The sequence below is a fragment of the Oxyura jamaicensis genome, chromosome 9, assembly GCF_011077185.1.
Source record: "Oxyura jamaicensis isolate SHBP4307 breed ruddy duck chromosome 9, BPBGC_Ojam_1.0, whole genome shotgun sequence".
Lineage (NCBI taxonomy): Eukaryota > Metazoa > Chordata > Aves > Anseriformes > Anatidae > Oxyura > Oxyura jamaicensis.
Window position 1 is genome coordinate 20,168,195 of NC_048901.1, and position 23,570 is coordinate 20,191,764.

The 23,570-nt window shown below is 40.4% G+C and overlaps 1 protein-coding gene across 2 annotated transcripts in view; it reads right to left on the reverse strand.

The window, feature by feature from the left end:
* Window positions 1-23,570, reverse strand: part of NLGN1 (neuroligin 1) — a 419,732-nt gene that overhangs the window by 353,993 nt on the left and 42,169 nt on the right. Inside the window, exon 1 of one of the 2 annotated variants that reach the window (XM_035334992.1) lies at window positions 16,424-17,161. The exons of the other annotated variant lie outside the window; for it this stretch is intronic. The gene's annotated coding sequence lies outside the window, so the exon portion shown is untranslated. Of the gene's footprint in view, window positions 1-16,423; window positions 17,162-23,570 lie in introns of those variants that run through there. 2 annotated transcript variants of the gene reach the window in all.

Below are 23,570 nucleotides of genomic sequence, written 5' to 3' on the forward strand. Positions count from 1 at the left end.
TTCAACTTTCCTTTAATCTGTTTTCTACAATCTGTCATGTTCAGCCCAAGGTGCTGTCATCTGCAGAGTATGCTGTGCTAAAGCTTCAATCATACTATCCAAATATGAGAAGCCTGCAAGTAGCCATAATGAAACTGATGTCAGACAACCTCAGCTCATACTAGATTGCAGTGGCTTGACATCTTCAAACACAAAGGACAGCTCTTTATTTTAGTTCTGCAAGTGGGTCCATGTTTCAGATTGAAACTTATGTATGTCTCAGTATCTGTGGTGATTTATTTTTCTGTCTAACATTTGCAAAATATATGAGAATACAACCCACTGCGCAGTTTATTTGCCAATTCAGGGAGGTCTAAGCCAGTCCATTGAAATTCTTCAGAGCTCGCCTCACTCACTTGGCATGCTAAGCATAAAAGAAGAGACACTATCAATAATCTACTGCACAAAAGCTGGCTGCAAATATCTTCTTGATGATAGATTGAAATCACACCTCTGTAGGGACAAATTCCATATCTGTACATGTTACCAGCACAAAATTATCAGTCTAGGAAAGTCACTTTGAAGCTGAGGAATAGTCAGTGGATCAACTGAATTGGCTTGCAGAATCACTCCAAGAGGGCCAGCTTCCTCTGATGGGATAGATACTTTCACAGCAAACCTTGGAGGAAAAAGACCCTCATTATTTGACTGTGATGATCATGCAGTGGAAGATGTCTGACAACAGAAGAGAGATTTTAGTGTTTTAATGGAACTGGATTAAACACGGCAGGCAGTTTCCAGTTTAGAGTAAGATTTAACAGTTAGGAAGGCCTACTGAGTAATTGAAGAAATATGATGCTTCAAGGAAAGAAAGAAGGAAACAAGAAAGTCTGTGCTGCAAAAGCAGAGTGGCACAACAAGCAAGAAAAAGCTGCTGAAAAATGTAAGAACAGATCCTATTCCTTGTTTAGTTCAGAGAAAAGGGTTCATAACGGTGTGCTTCGACTCGACCTGTTGTTTGAGACAAATAAACAAAAATGCAGGAACCATGGCACACAGATTGAATCCTGTAGTGTTGCATGAAACTCATTCCCAGGTGTGGCACAATTAGGCAAAAAGTCCTTGCCAGTTTTGACATTTAGGTATAACAGAATGCTAAAAAAAAATGAATTCTGAATATGAAAACTCAAGTGGAAAATTCCTACTTAAATATTTTGCTCATTGGAGGACTGTTACTTGGGTCCAACAATGTTCTTAATACCTATTACCACTTAATCTAGGATTAAAAAATCCAGTGCAACCAGCATTCAAGTTCACCGACTGTTTTGGGAGGCATAGTAACCTGAATACTCCTGTTATGTGCTTGTTCCATACACGAGCGTGAAAAGAGCTAGAGGCCTGCTTTCATTCCGGAATCACCAAAGTAACTCTGAATTTATGTAGTGTATGTATGTGGGCTGTTGAGATATTTAGTTAAGATATTTATACATCACCATTTTTTATTCCAATTTCTAGGTGTTTCCTGGAGTTAAATATTGTTATAACACATAGGTGCCTAAGCAGATTCTCTGCTATTCCTATAGGATAGCCAGTCAGAAATACCGCTGATGTTGGATATTTCTAGTGCAAGCCAGCTTAAAATGTAAAATACATTTTAAGTGTAAAATGCATCAAAATAAATGTGAGGTCAAAAAAGGGGGTATATTAAAACCCATTGCAGAGCCCACCTACTACTTAAACTTTCTGATTGTAATCTAAGGCTTTGATCCTGCATACATGCATACATTTAACTTTGAGCCAGAAGGAGTGAGACTTCTTGTAAAAATTAAATTATACATGTGCACCCAGAGAATCAGATGCTCATACACAGTGCTTATGCACAAAAGACAAGAGCCAGGAAAATGTGCAAGACCTGGGAGAAACAAAGAACAGATTCCTCCTGGAAGAACTAATGTAGCTATTTAACATTAGAATCAGATTGAGTTTAGTCGTTCAATATTTAGATCTTATGTCGCACACAGCTAACTGGGATTACAACTTGAGGGGACTAATCATGTATTGAAAGCTTGGTACTGAAGCACATGCTTACACTTAAGCAGTCCTTAAACATTTATAAGCAATGAATCCTACAGACACCTAAAGAAGACATCTTGCAAATCTAACCACAGTCGTCTGGAAAATAGTAAAAATCTTCACATCTACTGAAAATGCAAGGACTGAGGATACTTGATGCCCTGCAGGATCTTGCCCCATTGCAATTTTATTTGAAGATGTGCCACTTGGTTCCAAACTGATTTTATACATATATTTGATCAACAGAAGCTTTTTAATATATGTTTCAGAGACTTAAATTATTAGCAATATGGTCATAGGAATCTTACACAAATCACTGTCTCTTTGGGAGCACCCTAAAGAATAGTTTTCAAGGAGGAGATAATATTTTTATTCTGTTTTCAAGCAAATTACTCTAGCAGATTTCAACCTCTTGTACTTTATAAAGGTCCTCTGTGTGAATGCAAGGCTTTCCTGCAAAAATTAAAATCTTAAATGTAGCTTTTTTCAGAATAACTGTTATCAAAAAGACAACATAATGTCCTAGGCCTAATCAGATTTTGATAGCAATGCCACGTGCCCTAGTATATACAGAGTCGAGGCCATTTCTCCTCCCAGTTCAAACAACTTCACACCACTGTGAAGTTGTGTGAGGCTGCCACTGACAGCCTCCCAGTACGCAACATGAAGCAAGGCAAGTTAATGCCATATTTAATGCATCCCTGTAGGTAGATATGTTCTCTGGGACTCTGGAGGTCTCTCAAGCACTCCCCATGGTTACTTTCCCTCCCTGTCGCTTCGTTTCCACACCTGAAAAATGTGAACACAAGAATGTCTGTGCTCCACTGCAGAGCACTTTCAGATTTTAAGGATGTTCACGGATGTGAACTTGAATCCTCAAATCATGAGAATAAAGATGCACAATCATGTCTGATATCCTAAACACTACCAGAGTACTGCTGAAATAACTATGGCAGCTGAGTGAGGCTTTTACTTATATTCATGCAGTGTTATTAGAGTCTTGTACAGATAGAGAAAACAGTAGGGTTTTGATTCACAAATTACAAGGGTTTTATTTTTCCTTAAAAGCAATTCTGGTGGAAACAAACAAAATTAAGAAAAATGACAAGTTATTTCCCTCATCCTGGCAGTATCCAACATAGATTTATCTCTTTACAGTTTGAGGTTTTCTATGGTGGCATGAACTATGAAAATTTGATATCCAAGGTACCAAAATATAGGCAAGTACAAAACAGCTTCTACTGCTCAGTCAAAACAAATAAAAAAAAGAGAAAAAGATTAAAAAAAAAAAAAAACTGTAGATGAGCAGTCCCCATCTATTCACCTTTGGATCACAAGAAATACTTAATTCTTGGATTTCTCCAAAGTATACAAAAAAACTACCTCTATTTATCTACAATTTAGCCTTTCAAAATCAGCCTGACAAACCATTAGGAGTTGGACCCATTTGTAGTGGGACCTAAGTGTTATTTTGCTGACTGTGGCAGAATCTCTAGGCAGTTTAGTTGGGTTTATTTCATTTATACAATAAACAAGATTATCCCTAACACAAGAGAGAGCTCCCGAGAAGGGACCAAACGCCTTTCAAAAAGATATTCTGAGAACAGTCAGCTCAAGAAAACATTTCATTGCTAAAGGCAACATTTGGGTAAGAACCAAGCATGTCTACAGAAAAGCACATTCCTGTGCCGAGTTGGTTTCCCTTTCACGGGTTATTTACATGTGACCATTAACAGGTTCTCATATTGAAACTCTGGGCAAAATTTTGTCTGTGCAGTTGGGTCTGTCTTTGTAAGGCTGATGTTTTTTAATCCAGTGATGATCTCTGGAATCCCATAGACCAATACTTTGCTACTATAGTAATGGGCCAGCTAATTGTAAAATCTAAATTAAGGACTGGTAACTTTGAAAGGCCTAGATTCCTTTAGAAAAGAAACATATAAGTACCAGGAAATGAAATAACCATATTTCCAGATCAAAATACTAAAACTACAAATGTCTTAATAACAGCCCTAGTAAACTGTGCCAGTGTACTTTGAAGTGGAAATTCAGAGAATTTTATGAAATTCTTCAAATCTTGAGCTCCTCTTGGAATGCATTTCCACTAGGTTATCAGAACTGAGCAGCTATGCTATGAACAGTAATAGGTATAGATAAAGAAAAGCAATAAAATGATTGCCAGTGTGTGGAAATTATGAAAATGTTTTATTAAAAGCAATCAGCTGGAGAAAAACCCTGCCACATATATTTCAGCAGTATTACAGGTTTTCGTCCAAGCCTGCATTTGAGGACTTTCACATGGATAACGAACTTGATTATTTTTGTTGTTCTTTTCTTAAGAGAAGTATTTCCTTTCTTATTGCTGTGTGGGTCAACATCTTGAATTGTACACAGAAGGAAAAAAAAAACAGAACCCTTCAGCAGAACATTTAACAATACTCCTGTACTTGTTTGAGCTCCAGCCTCCAGCTAGTGACAGGTATCAATTTACGGCAGGTTGAGCTAAGCTGAGGCACTGAGGAGGTTCCAGATCTCCCATTAGCCCCAGCCCCTACTCCCCTGCAACAGCAGTGGAAAATCCCAGCCCAGCGCTGTACTATTCTGCTCCCCAGCTTCAAAATCTTCTGTAAATGCACATGTATTGCATGCTCCAGAAAAAAACAGATCCAATTTAATAGTAAAAAGCAGCGTTCTGCAGAAATTACTCAAAACAATGACATTGATTCCTATCAATTGGGGGGTGGGTTAAGCATATTGGAGAACTCTGCTTAGGACATCTCATTGCCTGTTGCTTCATATTTGCTTTTGCTAAGGAGCATAGGCATTTCCTTACTTCTCTCTTTTACAAGATGCTGTGCTTGGAACGCTCTTTTTGCTCACTACAACGCATGGACTGCACGCGTGGTCAGCTTCCGTTAAGAGGACCAGAAGGGAAAAATGTTTACGCTTCCTTGCTTCATACCCACATGCCAGAATCCACCACAATCTGGGCCTAACAAAACAAAACACATTCCCTAAAATGAGCAGAGATTCAATTACAGAATTAATCCTTTTGAGCAGGTGGCTTCTGGTGAATCCACTGCCAGAAACAGACCCTGTATCAGGTAAATCCAACTCCTACTGCCAAGGAGTTAATCAAAAACCTATTACAACTTATTACTTGTCTAATTTGGGGCCTGCAAAGCATTGTAAACATTTTTAGTTATTTATTTAAGTAGCACATCCATTATCTATATCCAGATACCAGGACAGATAGATAAAATGATTATTTTGTAATTTAACATATGAATTAATGTGTGTGTGTGTCTGTGTGAACATTATTCAGCAATTTATCACAAAGACTTCCTCTTACATCATTTGTTTTTTTTTCCACTTTTGAAGAAATGGCAAAAACAGCAAGGAACCCTTCGAGCCCTAAGTATAGTCTCTACCATATACAATGGAGCAATTCATACTAACACAACTTTAAATCAAGAAATACCAAAATAAGGTTCTAACATTAATGTTAACTGGCCCTCATTACGCATCATTTTATGGACAAAAGAGCAGTCAAAAAGGATCAGGAAACTCTAGCCTTTTAAATCCAGGATGCTTTCAGCGAGCATGGCTAGAACTCAAAGTTTCAGAGAAAGTGAACCTCCTTTCCTAGTAAATGCACTAAACCAATTATACCAAACCCAGCAGGTGATTAGCTTATGCCCTGAAGCATGAGATTTGATTATTCTTATCTTGGTTTGCATTCTGGTGCTACAAATATTATTAATGGCCATAAAATCATCCAGGCTTTCAAAAAAAAATCTAGCCTGAAAGTTTGATTTGATGACCTCCGTATGTGGCAAATTCTGGAATGTTTCTTGTATTTAAACTAAATGCTTTAGCTATCACGTGATTGCCTGCATTCATTCATGTCATAAGACATAATTACAAAGCCTAACCATTTTCTGTGCACTTTGCCCTTTGACAGTCGTGTGTTTGAGCTACATTATTGCATTGTTGGTAAGAAGGTTCAGTGGAGCTCTAGATGAAAAACTGAGCATATAATTTTCCTTGAGATCTTTTTAAAGGGAAGCAATGAAAAATGATTCTTTACAGAAACGCTATAGACAGATGTAATATTTTTCATTAGAATGTCATTATTTAGTGAAGCACATAGCATTGTCAAAGCTACTGAAAAGTGATAGACAGACGAACGATATCACTGGGAAATTTTCCATGGATCCAAGTGGACTCTGGACTAAGACCCAGTTGAGCTAAATCACCCTACCTACTTTTGGTTGTGGCTCTAAAGGATTGCCAGTCCTGTTTGAATTCAAGTGAACTACCTAGGAAATTGTAAGATCTATAGAGATTTTCCCCCAAGTAACCCACAAACCAGACTTGGCCACAGTGTAGAGTTTTTTTTCACCAATGTGAGCCCATTTACAATTACGCAGATTTGGCTTCAAGTGCCATCCAGATGCCCAATTACTCCACCTTGATTTTTTCATAATACTCCAGGTTTTGATATATCACCCTGCACAGAGAAGTGAGTTAGTGCAGACTCATTTTGTTTTAGTAATAAATAATCTCCTTCAAGATACAAACAACAGCTACTGTTCTCTGAACGCTTGGCTGAGAGAAGGTTCCTGGATAAATAGCCTCACTTAGAAAACATATTTGCAAAAGCTTTTGAGAAAGTACAATATATATGACAGTTTCAAATGGTGTTTTGAGAACACTGTACTTGACCTGATAGAAAACTGAGTACTTTTTTATATGAACTTCCAATCCAGATGTCCTTCACACAAACAGTTAAATCATAACAAATTGCTTATTCTTGTTTGGTCTTTGAAAGAGATAGTAAAAACTGAATCAGAGACCAGAAAGATGAAGTCAATCACATTAAAAACACACTAAGGAGTCTCTCACAAGTGCTTCAAGTTGTTCCACCTGCTTCTGACAACCTTTTAGGATTTGAACTCGCAAACAGTGAAGGAATATGTTTCAAAGTCATAACTGCAAATTTTGCAGCTTTCAGGTTGCGATTCACTTTTCAATGGACTGTCAAAACCGACATCCTTCTCTTGTTTCGGTGGGACAAATCTGGTTCTTGAAATTTGATAAAAGGCTACAAATGTAATGAAATCTGTGGTTCCTCCATGACTGATCTAAAGACCTTATGGAAAAGAAAAAACTAAAAAAAAAAAAAAGGAACCAATGAGGTGATTTAACTGATGCCTCAGGTCAGTTTGTTCCGGCCAAGCCTTTCTATGAGAGGTCCCTTAGGGACTTTGGTATCTCAGTACAACACTTAGATGTCCCTGCGACCCAAATACCACTTCTCATCCGATCCCCTGCCCCTCTACTCACCTGTTTTAGCCAGGAAGCATGGAGAGAGACCTAGCACTGAGCTGGAACATTTCAGGCTACGACCATTATAATGACTGATTCTTGATTTCTGATTTGTTCTATATCCTCTCAAAGAAGGAACTTGGAAACTAACCAGTTTTCCATTTAAATCCAGCAGTATAACTTCTCTATGTGCAATTCAGTGTTCTACTTGTGCATACATATATACACACAGGCTCTAGACGTGTGCGTGCAGCTGTGTACATACACATTCTCTACACACTTCCGTGGGTAGGCACCTGTCTTGGAAATCTCTTAAGCAGACAGATTGACTACACTTCAATTGCTACAGCTTAATAACTTTGCAGCTCATGAATTGATTTTAGTACTATTACACTGCCTTATCAGCAGAGCCCCTGTCTAAGGAAAGGATTTGTGTGCGTGTGTACGCGCGTCTCTGCGTGCATGCCTGTAAATAAGTGAATTTTACTACAGCAGTAGTAGAACACACAAATCTAGTTTTAACAGCATTATCTTTGGTGTACAGAGGTCACGTTTTATGGCAGAAAGGTTAAGAGAAGAAGGAATATCTTATGAATAAGGTGCAGGACTAGAACTTCAGAGATTCAGGTTCAACTCCTCACTCTGCCAGAGGCTATTCTGTGACCCTGGACAACTCACAGAAGCAGTTAAGCAAATGCTTAAGTCATCTTTTGTTCAAAGGATAATATTTCCTTTCCCTCCTCTTTTGTCTGGCCTAGCACGTAGATTACAAATGGTTTACACCAGGGCCTGGAAGGAGGTGTGAAGAGGGTGTTATTCTTTGTTGTTTTTTTTTGTTTGGTTGGTTGGTTGGTTGGTTTTTTTAAAAAAAAAACAGTAGCTCAGCCCTGATTTTGCTTTGTGACCTATGACCTCCACAGAAATACCTGAAGGATAATACTTTTCCAATCAAGTCCAGAATTGTCGTACCATCACACCATGTTCCAGTTTTGAGTAATCTATGAGAATATACATTATCCCATATGCAATGTGGAATTATGAGGGAAAACAAAGGTGGGTATTTGAGGAAAAGAAGAATTAGCCTTATTTATATTCCTACCAGATATCACATCGTACCAATTAAGAATGTCAATGCAAGGGTCCAATATGTAAACACAAAATGCATTGACATGATTCTAGCAAAAAGAGGATCCAAATTTACAATTTTAATTGAGAATCAACATTTATCTTTATAATACTTCTTAGTAAACTGCAAAACACTGTTACACAACAATCCAGAAAAAAAAGAGCTAGATTAGAATCTTGAATGTAATTAATTAAGAGCATTTAATATAAGAAAAATGTCAGATGGCCAACAAATCCACACACCAAATATAATTTCAACTTTAAAATATTATTTTTTGCGTGTCGACAGTCAACAGCTTACCATTTTCTTTCTGCCATTTTGTCCCTTTTCGTTGTCTCTTTCCAGCCTTGGAGCTGTTACCTGGCCCACAGCTGGGCAGGCGGCTCCCTCTGGCGCTGACACCAGGGCAGCTCTCTAGATTACACAAATCTTGCTCCCCGTGATTCAGGTTAGGACCGGATAACGGCAACTCAACATTGTGCAGGCCTGGGTTTGTTAGTCTGTAAAATAATTATTTTTCCTACCTTTGGTATAGAATTGCCTACAGAATTTGGTACAGAATTTGCCTTTAGATAGAAAGGTCTGAAAGCATCACGCTAAGCAATATGGTATCATCACTTGGTATCTTATTCCCAGTTAACCAAAGGTAAGGTTGGACTTGTTGCTAGAGTTTGCAGGTTGCCCACTGCTTTGATTAAGAATCTTGTTGTTTTTTTGAAATACCAGATATTTTCAGAATGACTGTGCAATTACAAAATGGCAGTTCAATTATATTATCAACTGAACATCAAGTGGCTAACTTCACTAACACCAGGCTCAACTTTTTAGTTGAGATTATGTATCCTTGATGTTTACATAGTTTTGAGTTCCACTAGAAGTTTCACGCTGGTTTTTGAATCTAAGCCACTGTTACTCCTCTAAATTTTGGAGAGGTTTCCTGACCCCACATAAAATAATAAAGAGAAGAAATGCAATACTTAGTATCGTGGACGTTTTCATCAGAGGTCTATGATGGTTAGAGTCCAGTCTAATTTTCATTACAGTTCCCTAATGAAACTGTAGAAACTATTTTTTAAATACGTTCAAAATATTGCATATAAATTTTTACCTCAGAGGTTCTAATTCTGAGGGAAATATCATTATCTCTAAGGAGAAAATGAAATGTTAAATAGTTTGTTATAATGTTTAATGTAACTGAATTCTAACTTCCCATCACAAATGCTGATTGATTTCACAAATACCATCTTAGCCTATATTAAGTAATTCACTTTTTTTTCTTTCCTTTTTCTTTCCCTTTTTTTTTTTTTTTGGAGAAACACTTAAGCATTTTCTGAATGGCCATGCCAATATACATAAGGGAGCTTTGTTATTTTGGAAGAAACATACTTGAAAAGAATTAAATACTGACATTTTGAAAAAGCTGAACCGTGTCCATCAGAGGTCCAGCAAGATTTCCCCATGTGAAACTCGCCTCATTTTCAAAGGCTGTAGCAAAGGAGAAGGCTCCCGAGAATGGGATCATTCATTGCGCTGCTGGTCTCTGAACAAAGAATGGATGGCAGATGAAGAAAGACCTATGGCTCCCCCATTAATAGGAAGTTCAATATTTTCTTGCTTCTTCTGCCAGAGCCTTTATGCAATTCTCATAACTTTTAAACTATGCAGTGTTATACATAACGAGCTGAAGAGGCAGTACTGTATTTTTTCTATCTGCAGTGAGCTTTCCAAGCATTCATTAATCCTCACAGCATCTCAATGTAGTAGTTCAATTTATGGATGGGAAAACAAAATAGATTGAGTACTGGAATATATTTTAATGCAAGTGCCAAGCAAAGGCATGAGACTGAATGTGCCCCAGTGTTTCTTTCTTGTGGATGTGCAGCAAAGACCTTAGACATGAGTATGCTGGAAAAAACTGTCACAGAATAACTGCCACATCACGGGCCCCACAGCTGGGTGAAGAGCGAGTATGGCAAAAGCAAAGACCAAACTATCACACCAGGTCTTACCTTCCCTTGTACCCTAGTGTATATGTCAATTAGCCACTGAACACTTCCTGCAAACTTGGTAAGGCACAAAGAAAAGTGTCTCCCTCAGCAATGGGGACAAGAACCTAGGCAAAGTAAAATGTTGCTAGATGGTCAAAAAGGAAAGCTGCGGCACCCTTTTAAGATTTTCTCCATCATTGAGATTCCAAATGCTGCAAGATTTATGTTTGGGTAGTGATCCCGCTCCTATTCACTCCGGCAAACATACTAAAATATGATGGTCGGTGTCAATTTTGACCACAACAACCTACAAAAGCGTCAGATTTGTAGGAGTAGACAATGGTGGAGGTGAACGAAGACCAATGAAATTGTTACATTTTATATTTCCTAAAAACCTGCATTCTACTCTCAATCTCTACTTATTTATACTGAAGTTAGAATCAGACCATGCATCATTTCTTTGGTGTATTTGCACTTTATACTGCATAGTGCATGGCAATATATATAGGTATATTTTTTCTCAGAGTCTATCAAAGACAAGGGAAGTTCTCAAATGGATTATCTTCTTTCAAAAAGTGCCTCCAAATGTTGATTCACTGAGAACACAATTTATTGTTCTGACCACTCTGCCTTCACATTGCATTCCAGTTCATCCACAATTTACCTTCCTTTCACATGTCATGAACACATGAACTCACCACAACTGTGGTAAATCACAAGATAAGAACTCATTGTAGAGTGAAGCCGAAACTCCTTGGGACACAAAATGTATTATTTATTCATACAGTGCCTTGCATAAGCAGGTGATGATTTTGACTGAACCCTCTGGTTGAACCTGGAATACAAACAATGAGCAATAAAACCTCAGCACTCATCTCTTCTTCTATAACTCAGTAACAACTAATTTTCATTTTACTGCGATATAAATTGCTACCTGGCTATGTCTTTCAGTAAAACTTAATCTGCTTTTAATTTTAATTATCCAATAAATATGCCTAATTGAAGCCAGTCCCAATTTTACCCAGTTCTGTTTTTTTCTTAACAAATAAAAAAGTCAAATATATCTCAGCTGGAGGTGATGCTTTATTGAAAATAACAGATGAGCCAGTTCTGAATAACTGTTGAACAAAAGAAAAGGCAGGAGTCATAAATAAATACCTTTAACTATATTCAGGCTTCCTTAAAGTGAACTTTCACCATATTAAGTGTTGGTAGCTAGCTACATAAACATTAACAAAATTTCTACTCTAAATCCAGAACTCCTGTGCTATGTTTTCTGGCAACCAGGGTGGAAAGTCCTTCAGAGGAACAATACAGCCTCCCTCTTTTCCTTCCTCTGAATAATAAAGTTCCCCTCAATAGGAAACGGATCAAATCCTAAATAAATAAATAAGCACATCTGGTATTTATTTATCACTGTCCTTGGAAATTTTATGCTAATTGAAGTTCTGTTACTAAGGCTCTGGAAAACATCTTATGGTCGTTTTTATATTCTTTTACCGAAATGCATAAATATAAATGTTTTCTTTCCCAGTGTTTCTCCACTCTCCTGGTATATGAAGTCAATAAGCCGATTAACAATGTAGCTAATCTATCCTACTTTCTTCTTGTGTAATACAAAGTCTGAAAACCTCCCCTAAAACACAGTCCCTCTCCAGAAGCACAGTGCTTTTTAGTAGGACACAGTCAAGAATTTGTTCCAAGATCTTCACCTTGATAAAGCTACCACAAAATCTCATTTTGGAAGTACACCTTGTGGTAGATACGTACTTAAAGACAAAAAAGGCTTCAAAGCATTTTTTTTTTTTTTCTGAGTTTGCAAAAGCTTCTCCAGCACACATGAGAATCACACGCAGGTGTTGCCATTTCCTAGAAAGCTGTAGAAAACAACCACACATCCGATATCATAAGAGTATGGTCATATATGGCCATTTCCCTTGCTAAAGCTAACCTCTTATGAAATCTTAGTCTATTTATGAATGGAAAATAATAATAATAATAATAAAAAGCAGTCTTAACCATTTGGATACATGGTAGATTTCTGGCAATTACACGTGGACCTCTTCCCAATGGAGCTCCACAGAGAGTTCAGACCCAAAGCTGGCACCACCAATACACGAAGCCAAGGTGCCATCTCACCAGCTGTCACCAGCAGTAAAAGCTTCACAGCACTGGAAAGCTGTGGAGTGAGTGAGCAGTTTGCCAGCTTGGTGCATGAGGAAATATATAACCTACACAAGGCTGCACTTGTGGTCTGTTGGTGTGTGAGATCTACACAACCACACTTGGTTGGTGAATTCAGCCCAACCTATCTGAGGAACATGAAAAAGTCTTGAAAAAGTCTTGAAAAAAGACATAAGAAACTCTGCAAGACTGAATACTCCTCTCAACTTCTCTTGACAGGAAAAAAAAAAATATATATATATATACTATCAGGGACAGAGGAAGATGAATGGAAGCTCTCATCAGAAACTGGGGAAGAGTTTCACTCAGAAGTCAGAAATCTTTGGGAAAGCAACTTTTGTTAGTTCTGGTGTCTAAAAGATGTAGATGTGGTGCTCGGGGACATGGTCTAGTGGTAGACTTGTCAGTGCTGGGTTAGCGGTTGGACTTGATGATCTTAGAGGTCTTTTCCAACCTGACTGATTCTATGATTCTATGAAATACAAACATTTTTTGAGTGGTGACAACTTTGGCATGCTTCACTGAGCTCATCCTGCTGACCGTGATGGGGTTACATGCATGTAAAAGCAACAGAACTTGGCCACATGTTGCACTGCAGCGCTCTGAACCTTCATGAGATTCCAGGGTAAAAGCTGAAATGCGACCAAGCAGTGGTATTAGTAACAACAGACTTGGGCAAAACAAATTTGTTTCTTTGATGCCTGAAAAACTGTATCCATTGCTTTCCAAGGCAAAATTACAGAATCCCATCATCTGGATTAGAATATGAGAGTTCTGTAATACAGTTTGTTACCTGAAACAAAACAAAACAAAAAAATCTTGAAGCTAATTTAACATGAAGAACTAATTAGGAAATATATTCTACTTCTACAGAATGATGGCTGGAGATTTAAGTTGCTATACACCTCAACCAGAAGCGTTCTCTGTCCGGTAAGGAATCTCTGTGTTGACCAAAGAACTTGAGCACGTACTTGCAACTTGCTGTTGCCTAAGAAATTATCTTTATTATAGCACATGGAGATAAACATGTTCAAACAGGAAAATAAACAAATAAACAGAGAATTTCTTCAGTGACCAGTCAATTCAAGAACCACATTGTGCTCAAATGCACATAGATGAACAGCAAAAAGGTATATAGACAAGCCTTCTAGTGAGTCACCAATTCAGTTTTCTAAGTATTCTTCATACGTTCAGAGGAAAGAAATTTTCACAGCTCCAACCCAAATCTGCCCTCACTAACTGGTCTTTGGCAGAGAGGGAATGGCAGTGGCTGCATTCATGACACAAAAGGAAACACTCTTTGACTCTTCCCAGTTAACAGAGATAAACCGTAAACTTTCTAACACGGACAAATTAACTTTAAATAAATAGTATTAGCGTCATAGGTACCACTTCTAAGTCAGAACACAGTCAGAAATTCTTACTGAAAACATCTTTATGCATGGATTCATGAAGTCTGTGGAACTTTTTGCTTGAGTGGGGACAGTAAGATGGAACTCAGCACCTCTGAGATATTTCATTGTCACGAAGGGAGGTGGTGGAGTCACCATCCCTGGAAGTCTTCAAAAGACGTTTAGATGTAGAGCTTAGGGATATGGTTTAGTGGGGACTGTTAGTGTTAGGTTAGAGGTTGGACTCAATGATCTTGAGGTCTCTTCCAACCTAGAAATTCTGTGAAGCTCACCCTAATGAGAATGTGTCAAAGAAATCAGCGCTCAAGTCTACATACATATCATAAAATACCTTCTTAAGAGTTCCATTAACCTTACTCACAAGTCTATGCAACAGCCACAAGGAACTCAGTCTTACCAGGTTTCGCATGTGGGTATTTTCCAAAAAAGACACATGATAAATTTTTAAGCACCCAGCATATCTCTGTAATTGTATTGTGCTGGGCAGCTACCGGCCCAGTTAATAGGATGGGGACTTGAACCTGCACCTCTTCAGTTGTTGATTAATGTTTTTATGCAGTAAACGATTTGTCAGCAGCATTAAGTGGAGCCTGTTCACCTGAACACATAGCAAACTACATGGATGAAATAAATACATATAAACGTCTGTTACATCTATCACCACGTGCAGATTATTTTAAAGACTGTTGAAAGCAGTAGAAATGGTAAATGTAAACGCTGTGGCTTAACTGTTTTCTAAAACATTCAAACTTGATCCCTTTCCTCATAGCATGTTTCCCTCTGTTCTGAAAGAACAGCAATATTTTATTCCAGCCTTTCCAATACATCCGAACTGTAAATAATGGATCAAAAATACAATCATGAATACAGAAGAAGGTGGGGGAAAAAAAAGCAACAGAAAAGGATGGTATGAAAGAGGAGCTTTTTTCACATAACTGCAGGAACATTACTATGCTCTGCTGAAGCACTCAACTGCACTGCTCCTGCTTATTTGTAAGAGGATTTGACAAGCTAATGATAGAATCAGCAAGATTATCAGGGGAAAAAAAAAAAAAAAAAAAAAAAAAAGCCTTTTCTTTTAATCAAAACATAATCAGAAGGCCTAGGTGATGATTACCTCCTGCTTTCAACCTAAGCCACTGAAGCAGTCCATTAAAAGGGCTTCCAGTGCTGTTGGGGTGAGGACGAGGTACGTGCCACGCCACGAACAGGTATGATCACGCACCGCGCTCGCTTCACACTGCTCCCATCGCTTCCTATATTTCGAGAGGACAGGACAGAGGTTGTCTACAGCTAGGACACGCTGTAGGAGTTCAGTAAACATGGGCCCCACATCGAGAAAGTCCCTTTTCAGTAATGGCACCTTTATTACCACAAATATGTTCGCAATTGATACTGCAATTAATTACCGGGACGGGGAGATACGCAACAAAAGACTAAAAATTGCCTTTACTGGAACACAATTCATTTAGATGATTTATGGAGTTCTTTATTGTTAGCGTCACAAGAGCTTTTCCAAAACAAGAGAAATCATTAAATCCCATAAACCACGGACTATCGCCGCGGTTAGCTGGTAATTGATGTCCTCGCTCGTGCCATTTATATCACTAAATAGAGCTGATAAAACAAAAATTAGTAAAGGCTGCTGCTGGAGCCTGCAGCATCCCCGAAGGAACCGCGGGGCTCCCTTTCCCTCCCTCCCCGGCAGGAATCCCCCTTCCCCGGCATCTCACGGCCCCCGGGAGCGTCTGCGACTGAGCGCAGGTGGGGGGCTCAGCCCCCCCAGAGCCCCCCAGGTACCCCCCATGGAGGGGCAGGAACTGGCACCCAGACACCAGACCACCCCCGGGGGGGGTGAAGGAGGGGAATTCATTCGCTTTCAGCAGAGGGAGGACGTGATCGTTACCCCCCCACACTCCCGCCCCCGGCCCGTTTTCCCCCTGGGGGGGTTAACTACCTCTCTCTCTTTTTGAAATGCAAATAAAAAAGCTTTTGTGTTGAGGTTTTCCATGGGGCTTTTCAGGCGTCCTGCTGGGTGGAGAAAGTGCACGGCAAGGAATCATTTTAACCAGAGGATTGGTGGCTTTAAACAGTTACCAAATACCAGCCAAAACATGTGCACGGCAAAGAAACTCCCAAATACAGAGCAGGCAGGGAGAGGATGGATGTTAGTGAGGAGAAGCAAGCAGGCGTATTCTAAAAGACTCGGAAGGACGGGAGAACAGCACCGAAAATGCAATTAAATCAGCCCAGATTTTATGAAAAAAAGAGAAGCTGCTGATAAACCTGAGCAAATGCTGCTGCCTCAAAGATGGAAATAGCTCCCTTACCTTATTACTAATCCTCGCTTGCACCTGCTCTGCAATCATAAATACTTCGAGGTGCTTAATATGAAGCTAAATTGATGGCTGAATTTAAGCAATTTCTTCGTGCACCTCTTTTACAGATTCAGAAGGAGATTTTTAGGATCGTCCTCCTCAGTATCCATTTGCTTCCCAAAGAATTCCAATTTTCTTGAAAAAGAGGCAAAAAAACCACGGTGTGTCTACATACAAACGGGCACTGGAATAGATCCCAAAAAATAAAAAAATAAAAAAAATAGGGAGTGGGGGAATCTGAGAGGTGTCACTACAAACTTGGCAAGCAAAACGTATCCTCGGCAGGAAGAAGGAGAGCAGGAGGGGAAGGAGGAGGAAAAAAAAAAGCTGCAAAAGACAAAATTCCCAGGGAGATTTTGAAGGAAAAAATAATAATAAAAAAAAACAACCCCGAGGAAAGCCGTGTGAGCGGAGCAGAGCAGCGAGGGGCTGGCGGGCTGCGTCCCAGCCATCCATCCGCCAGCCCAGGGAGCAGCGACCGCCCCCCGCTGCGGGCGAGCGGCTCCCCCCGGCCGGCTGCTGCCCGCACGGCCCCCCCGGCACGGACTCACGGACACAGACACACGCACACCCACGCAGCCGGGCTCTGCAGGGCTCCGTGGGGGGGGACCCCGCGGGGATCCCCGGCTTGTGCGTGTGCCCGGCGCCGTGTGCGTGTGCCCGGTGCGTGTGCCCGGGCCGCGCGTCAGATGTGACGCTCAGCCGCCGGAGCAGCCGCAGCCCCGGGGCGCCGCCGTGGGAAATTTCCTCCCTCCCTGTCCCCCCCCCCTCCATGGGGCTCCGGGGATGTACTTGGGGTTTTTGTGCCCCCCACTCCCGTGGGAAGCCGGGCTTGGGCACACTCTGCCCCTCTCATCGCATCTCCCCCCTCCCCAGCCCCCAAATTTCCCAAGGCACAGCCTGGGTAAGAACAGGGGGGAAGCCCCCGGGCACCCCCTTCCTTTCGGGGGGGGGGGGGGGGGGGGGCGGCTCAGGCTCACCTCCCGTCTCTCACTCCTGCTCTCCTCCTCCCTGACCTGTTACACATTTCATCAGAGCCTTCCCGAGACCTTTAATTACTCTATTAATGGGCACCCATACATTTTCCAGGGCAGCATTTCATTAGGCAGACATCAATATGGGGTGCACGGAGGGCGAGCAGCGGGTCGCACGCTGAAGCTGTAACACAAGCTAAAGCAGAATTGCTCAGGTTTGCTTCCCAAGGCTGTTCTAGGGAAGTTATTCTAATATTTTTTTAAAGGTTGCACGGGAACAACTTGTGTCAGTAGAGGGCCAGGTTAGTAGGGCAAGCCCCTGGTTCCACCAGGGCTCTCCCAGGAGCCCTCACCAGCTCACAGCTAGATTAGGAAGGGAGAAACAAAATAAAAAGTCACAACTCGCTAAACTACCAGCGTTTTACAGTCACATCATTTACATACTCCGCTGAGAAACAGATGTTTTTTGTTCTTGACAAACTGGGAGTCAGAAAAGGGCACCATGAGCAGCCCAGACAAGCAGTGGCTCCATCCAAGGAGGGCAGCAAAAGACGGAGGCAAGGAGGCCTCCCGGCCCCCACAGGGGTGGTCATGCTGGCATCACACAGCTCCTGGGATTTTCAACTGGTATTTGTGCCTCTCAGGGTGCTGGGAAGAGGTGCTTGGGGACCTGCAAGTGGACAAATTGTGGAAGTTCAAAGGGAATTCAATAGGATTCAAGGCAGGTCTCACGCGTGGGTGCAGAGAAGGCAGAGCTGAGGAGGGGAGGAGGCAGCACAGTGTGCAGCAAGGCGAAGGGGAGGGAGGGAAGAGAACAGAGCGGATGGGAATAAATTCTTTAGGGCTTCCTCAACTGGAAAATACATCTTTGTCAAGGACTTTTATACACTATGTTTCAGTGAAGAAATCAAAATCACGTCCCAGCAATTGGGTATCCAGTTGAATTTTGAGTGTTATTGTAGGACTGAAGGGAAAGGGCCTTAAACTTCCTTAATGCCTTTTTTTTTTTTTTCCTTGACAAGGGAAGAAAAGATGAGGGATTGGTTTAAAAGATGAGCTCAGGAAAGATTCTTCACAATTCTTATACCAGACAGACATGTTTACAGTAAAATCAAAACACCACCCCTGGGAAACTGGTACAAGTGGAAGAACAGCTTTATGCTCTGCATCCAACACAGCCTCTAAGGAGAGCTGGAAGGCCTGCAGATATGCCAAAGACAGCACCTCTCTGAAATACAATCATTTTTTAAAGCCCTCGAGTCAACGTGACTAACCGGGTTACTTCCCCCCAAAACTGAGATGGTCAGTGCATGAAAATATTGGTCTTGTTTCTGTTTAAGTCAAACAAAACCTTGATTTATCCTCTGGAGCAATGTATGCGCCCTTGGAATTTGCAATCTCATCTTTAATCACTGTTCCAATGGCTGCAAAAGCAAGGGCAGATGCTCCCACCTGCTGTGGGGCACGGGGTGGAGCAGAACATGCCAGCACCCCAAAAAATTGATTGCCGGATGCAGCACCTCTGTTACACCTACAGGGGTCTCTGGGAAGAGCAGCCCCCTGCCCACACCTCACGTACCTCTGTACCAAACTCACGCACGTGCACAAATCCTTATAAACTGCTCAGTTCAAGCAATGGCCATCCTGGGGAAAGGGAACCCATGGAGAGAGAAGAGGGAGCAGGGGACCAGCTGTTCTGGTCAGCATGGTGCCTTCTGCTGCATGCGGTTTCCAGCTGGAAAGTCATATACATTTCCGAAGCAATCATTAATTTGGCATTCCCATCCCAAGAAGCAGATTTAACCCTCTAGCCAGTTAGGTATCTATACAACCCTCACCACTGCAGTATTGGAATACCTTACAAGCTTTAAACTGGGCATCCAGATGAGGTTCTCAAAGACTAGGGGTGAGGCTGACGGCTTCACACTTGCTCCAGTTTTTCTGTGGGTGGGAGCTTGAACATAACATGGCTGCACATAGCAGTTCTACCCTTCAGATGAGGGTGATTTGTCAGGATTAGCCTCAGGGGCATTTCTAATATCTTCCCTTTACTTGCGGTGATTAAACAGGATTGAAGATATCTTCCAGTCCCTTCCAGCTTTTACATCTTTTCCCGTGGATTTATATAGAAGGGAAGATGCTGTAATGCAGCCGGTAGCTAACATCTCACAGGGACAGCGTAAAGTCACACACAATTTTAGCCTTCCTCAGCTTGTAGCTCTGTGTTACCATGTGGGTCTTGCCGGCTTGTTTAACATTCAACCAGAAAAGAAAAAAACCACCCTAAAATTTATGAAGAATAATGTCAAATAATTGCATGTTTTACAGCCCAAAAACAAAGAGAAGAGACTTCCCCACTTAATGTAATCATCTCTGCTTCTGTGAGACGGAGGAAATGAAGGTGCCTTAAACATGACAAACAGAAAATGATTTGTACAAAAATAGGGGAAAGAGAGCTGCATAATAAAGCTGTCTTTTGTAACTGTCCAACAGAGACTGAGAAGGCTGAAAATGAATTGCAGCAAGGCTGACTTTGAAGAGAAATTGTCAGCTTGCTTAGCTCCCAAATTCATACCTTCGTGCAGTCTTTGGACAAAAAGCAAAATGCACATGCCTGGGAGTTACAAGGCAGAGGACATGACCAGTATGCTTTCTTCCTGGCTTTGTTACTTATTCTCTGTATGATCCTGGCTTAAGTTTCCTAACTGAAGAAGTTACAGTAACAGCATAATTATGTGCATGAAATATATAAATTATTTATTTATAAAAAATATAAATAAATTATTGACAAGCATATGAAATTAAGTGCAACTTTAGACTCCAAACCTGATTAAAATGCCTTGATTTTCAATAGTGCTGGACAGTTGAAGACTTCAAGACATCATGGGAAAGTAAGGAATATCTTTATCTTAAAAAACAATGCCCAACAATTTGTTCAAGTGCTTGCATTTAAACTTCAATTTCCATTTTTCCTTTCTATTTCACCTTTTGGAATAGTCTGTACTCATCTCTCGGAGAAATCATGCAATGACTGGTAGAAGCAGGTGCGGTTCCAAAGACATGGTGTGCTTTCTTTGAAGGGAATCAAGGATCAGTTTATAGCAACAGGATGGCTGAAATATTAAGGGGTTAAAATTCCAAGGAAAACAGTATCTACTAGCGAGGAAAATGAACGAGCTTATTTGAATTATTTTAAAAGCTATGTGAAGGCTTTGCTTTTTGTTTGTTTAAATAATCAAAGCAGACGTTATCAAGAGTTAACATCTTGAGCAAGCTTACAGGGAACCTTAAATAACCATTGAAACATTATTTTAAAGATGCTAAATAAAAATAACGATATGCATCAGACACACTATGTATCTTTGAGAAGATATTCCTGTTCTTTGTGCCTATTGTTTTAGCAGTGTGAGGTTATTTTCCTCCTCCTTTAGGTGTGAAGGGACCCCTACTGAATACCAGGAAAAGAATAAATGAAGACATTAGAATAAAGAAAACAAATATTCTAGTGCTGGGATCCTGGGGCACCTTGAGGTGATTTGTCTTTTTCACCTTACTTCAGTGATCTAGCAACTGCTCTTATTTCCCATGTTAGTATCAGGATTCAAAGATGACACATTCACACATGATATATAGTGTTTTCTCTTTAGACTCATGCAACCCATAATATTAAACAACAATGCTGTTGCTAGGTCTGCTGTGTCATAAAGTCCAATTTCCTTCTGGAATGGCAGGCAGAGTCAGAAAAAGAAAATTTCTTGGGGGCCTGATTTGTCTTCTATGTAAATCAGAAGTCACCCGTTGCAGGTTTCAGGCACTGAAACCTGTTATCCAGAAACAAAACTCTAAGATTAATATTTTGCCAGCAAGGCAAATAGGCTCTTCGTGGGGTTTTGAAGAGCTCCTGGCATCAGCCATGCTTCGATCAGAATCCCAGGCAGCACCTCTTATGGCAGGTGCAGCTTTATGAGCAGTCCCTCAGGCACTGGGCATCAGTAATCAAATCATCCGAATATGACCTTAGATTTTTATTAATACATTTTAATATGTTTAGATGTGGTGATACGGTTAAATACATTCTTGTCTCTTGCATCTCTACAAACACAGCTTGACACTATGAGCACTTACGCGTGGGGCACGACCCTGCGAGGTGCTGGCGATTCACCTATCTGGCTCCCACAAAGGGCCCGGTCCTATTAACAAAATTAACGCAGATCAAATCGAGGCCCGATCTGATCTCACGCTAAATAAATATTCTGCTCCATCCTGGTTTTGGATCACATATCTTAAAGCTGAAACTGGCCAGTAGCCAACCCTCACCACCACCCCCTTTTTTTTAAAAAAAAACTAAGGACTAAGGATCTTAGTTGCTTGTCCGTGAGCGTCACAAAGATGTTCCAAAACTATGCAAGAGCACTTGGTAGAAGACATTTTTCCTGTCTGCATTTCTCGTCACAGCCATCAAGCAAAAGTATTAAATACACAGTTAGACCATGCAGATGTAAATAAATTCCAATTAATAGTGTTATGCCTCAAACATGAATTCGACATAACTTCCAGGTGGGTAGTCTGAGGCCTCTTAAGTTTACATCTATTCCTGATGCTTGAAGTATATTGATACTTTTCTGAAATAAAAATGTATTATTACTTTTTTTGTGAAAAAAAAAAAAAAATCTCTAAAAGTACAGGTACCATAATAAGAGAGGAAGCCACAATGATTATGCAATGACATCTAAAGATATGATCATCAATATGGCATAAATATAATACCCAATACCAAGGCATGAAATAGCTACTCGGGTTTAAAATATAATACGTTATTCGGCCTTTTACCAGTTTCTCAAATATTTTTAGTTGTCAAAAGTATTATTTCCATATCTGAGACTGCTAGGTCTACTGGATGTAAAGGAGTTTTGTGATTATCCCAGAAGTGTATCTGACATTGCTATTACTGCTTTAAACTTGCTACCAGTGCATTTTTTTGCAGTTTCATCCGTTTAGCAGAACTGACACATATAAAAGCTTTGAAAAATCAAAGTATTAATCTCCAGAAGCATATGTGTAATGATTACTTAACCAATAGGACGGGGCTTTTTTTAGTTCCTCTATGAATTGGCTCCGTAACAGTACAATATTAATAATGCGTTAGCTTATACTTTTACAACCTGTTCTCCAATTCTCCCATCTGTCGATAGACTAAAATTGTGTTTACAGAATCACTCGTTTTCTAAATTTTTTTCCCCTATAAGGAGACTACAAAACCCCAAAACTTGAGGCTCGGCTCTGTTTTTGGTGCTGTTGATATAATTGTGAAGTAGCTCCATTGATTTGAAAAGTGTTATTTTGGTTTCATCCTGTGACAAATGAGAAAAGAATTTTCTTCTTATTGCCATTCCAATTAAATGCACGCCTTTAGTTGTGTTGTTCACTACCTTTCTCTCTCTGTAGCATCCCTAGGGTCTGCTACAGCATCACTAGCCATGTGTACACTAAACCCACAGCCAGCGGGGACCTGCTTTGTGAACCTGAACCTGAGTCACCTTTGGTAAAGCCGCTCTAGGAGGCCCAAAGGAAAGCAAGAAGGAAATAATTTGGGTGTGTCTCAGCCATCATTCTATCAGAAAAGCAAGACCTATGCTTCTGCTCCTCCCGCTAACCACAGATTTTAGTTTATGGGCCACCATCAGCACCTTCCATCCACCAAGACTCCAAGGCTGCAGACACATATGCCTGTAGGGAAGTCAGTTATGGTACTGTTTTACACAAGGATTTCTTTGTGCCATCAGAAACAGGGAAATGGAGAAGCCTGCCCTCCTCGAGACCTGCAGAGCCTGAATTCCCTCCTGCTGCATGCAGCATGTGGGAGACTGGCATAAAGCAATGAAAATCTTCACAAATAGCTCCCAGAGCTGTAACTTGGGTCACTGTTTTCACTCTCATTCAATAGACTTGCCTTAGCAAACACCGGTCTGAAACCTGTTCAAGGACCTCAGGATTTGGCCCCAAATCAATGCGTATATAAATGACTTCATTTACAACCATGTTTTTATGCCAGATTTAATGTCAACAACCTAATGGTGCATTGGATTTCGTTTATATGATTTATTAATTTTTATCTAATGAACAAT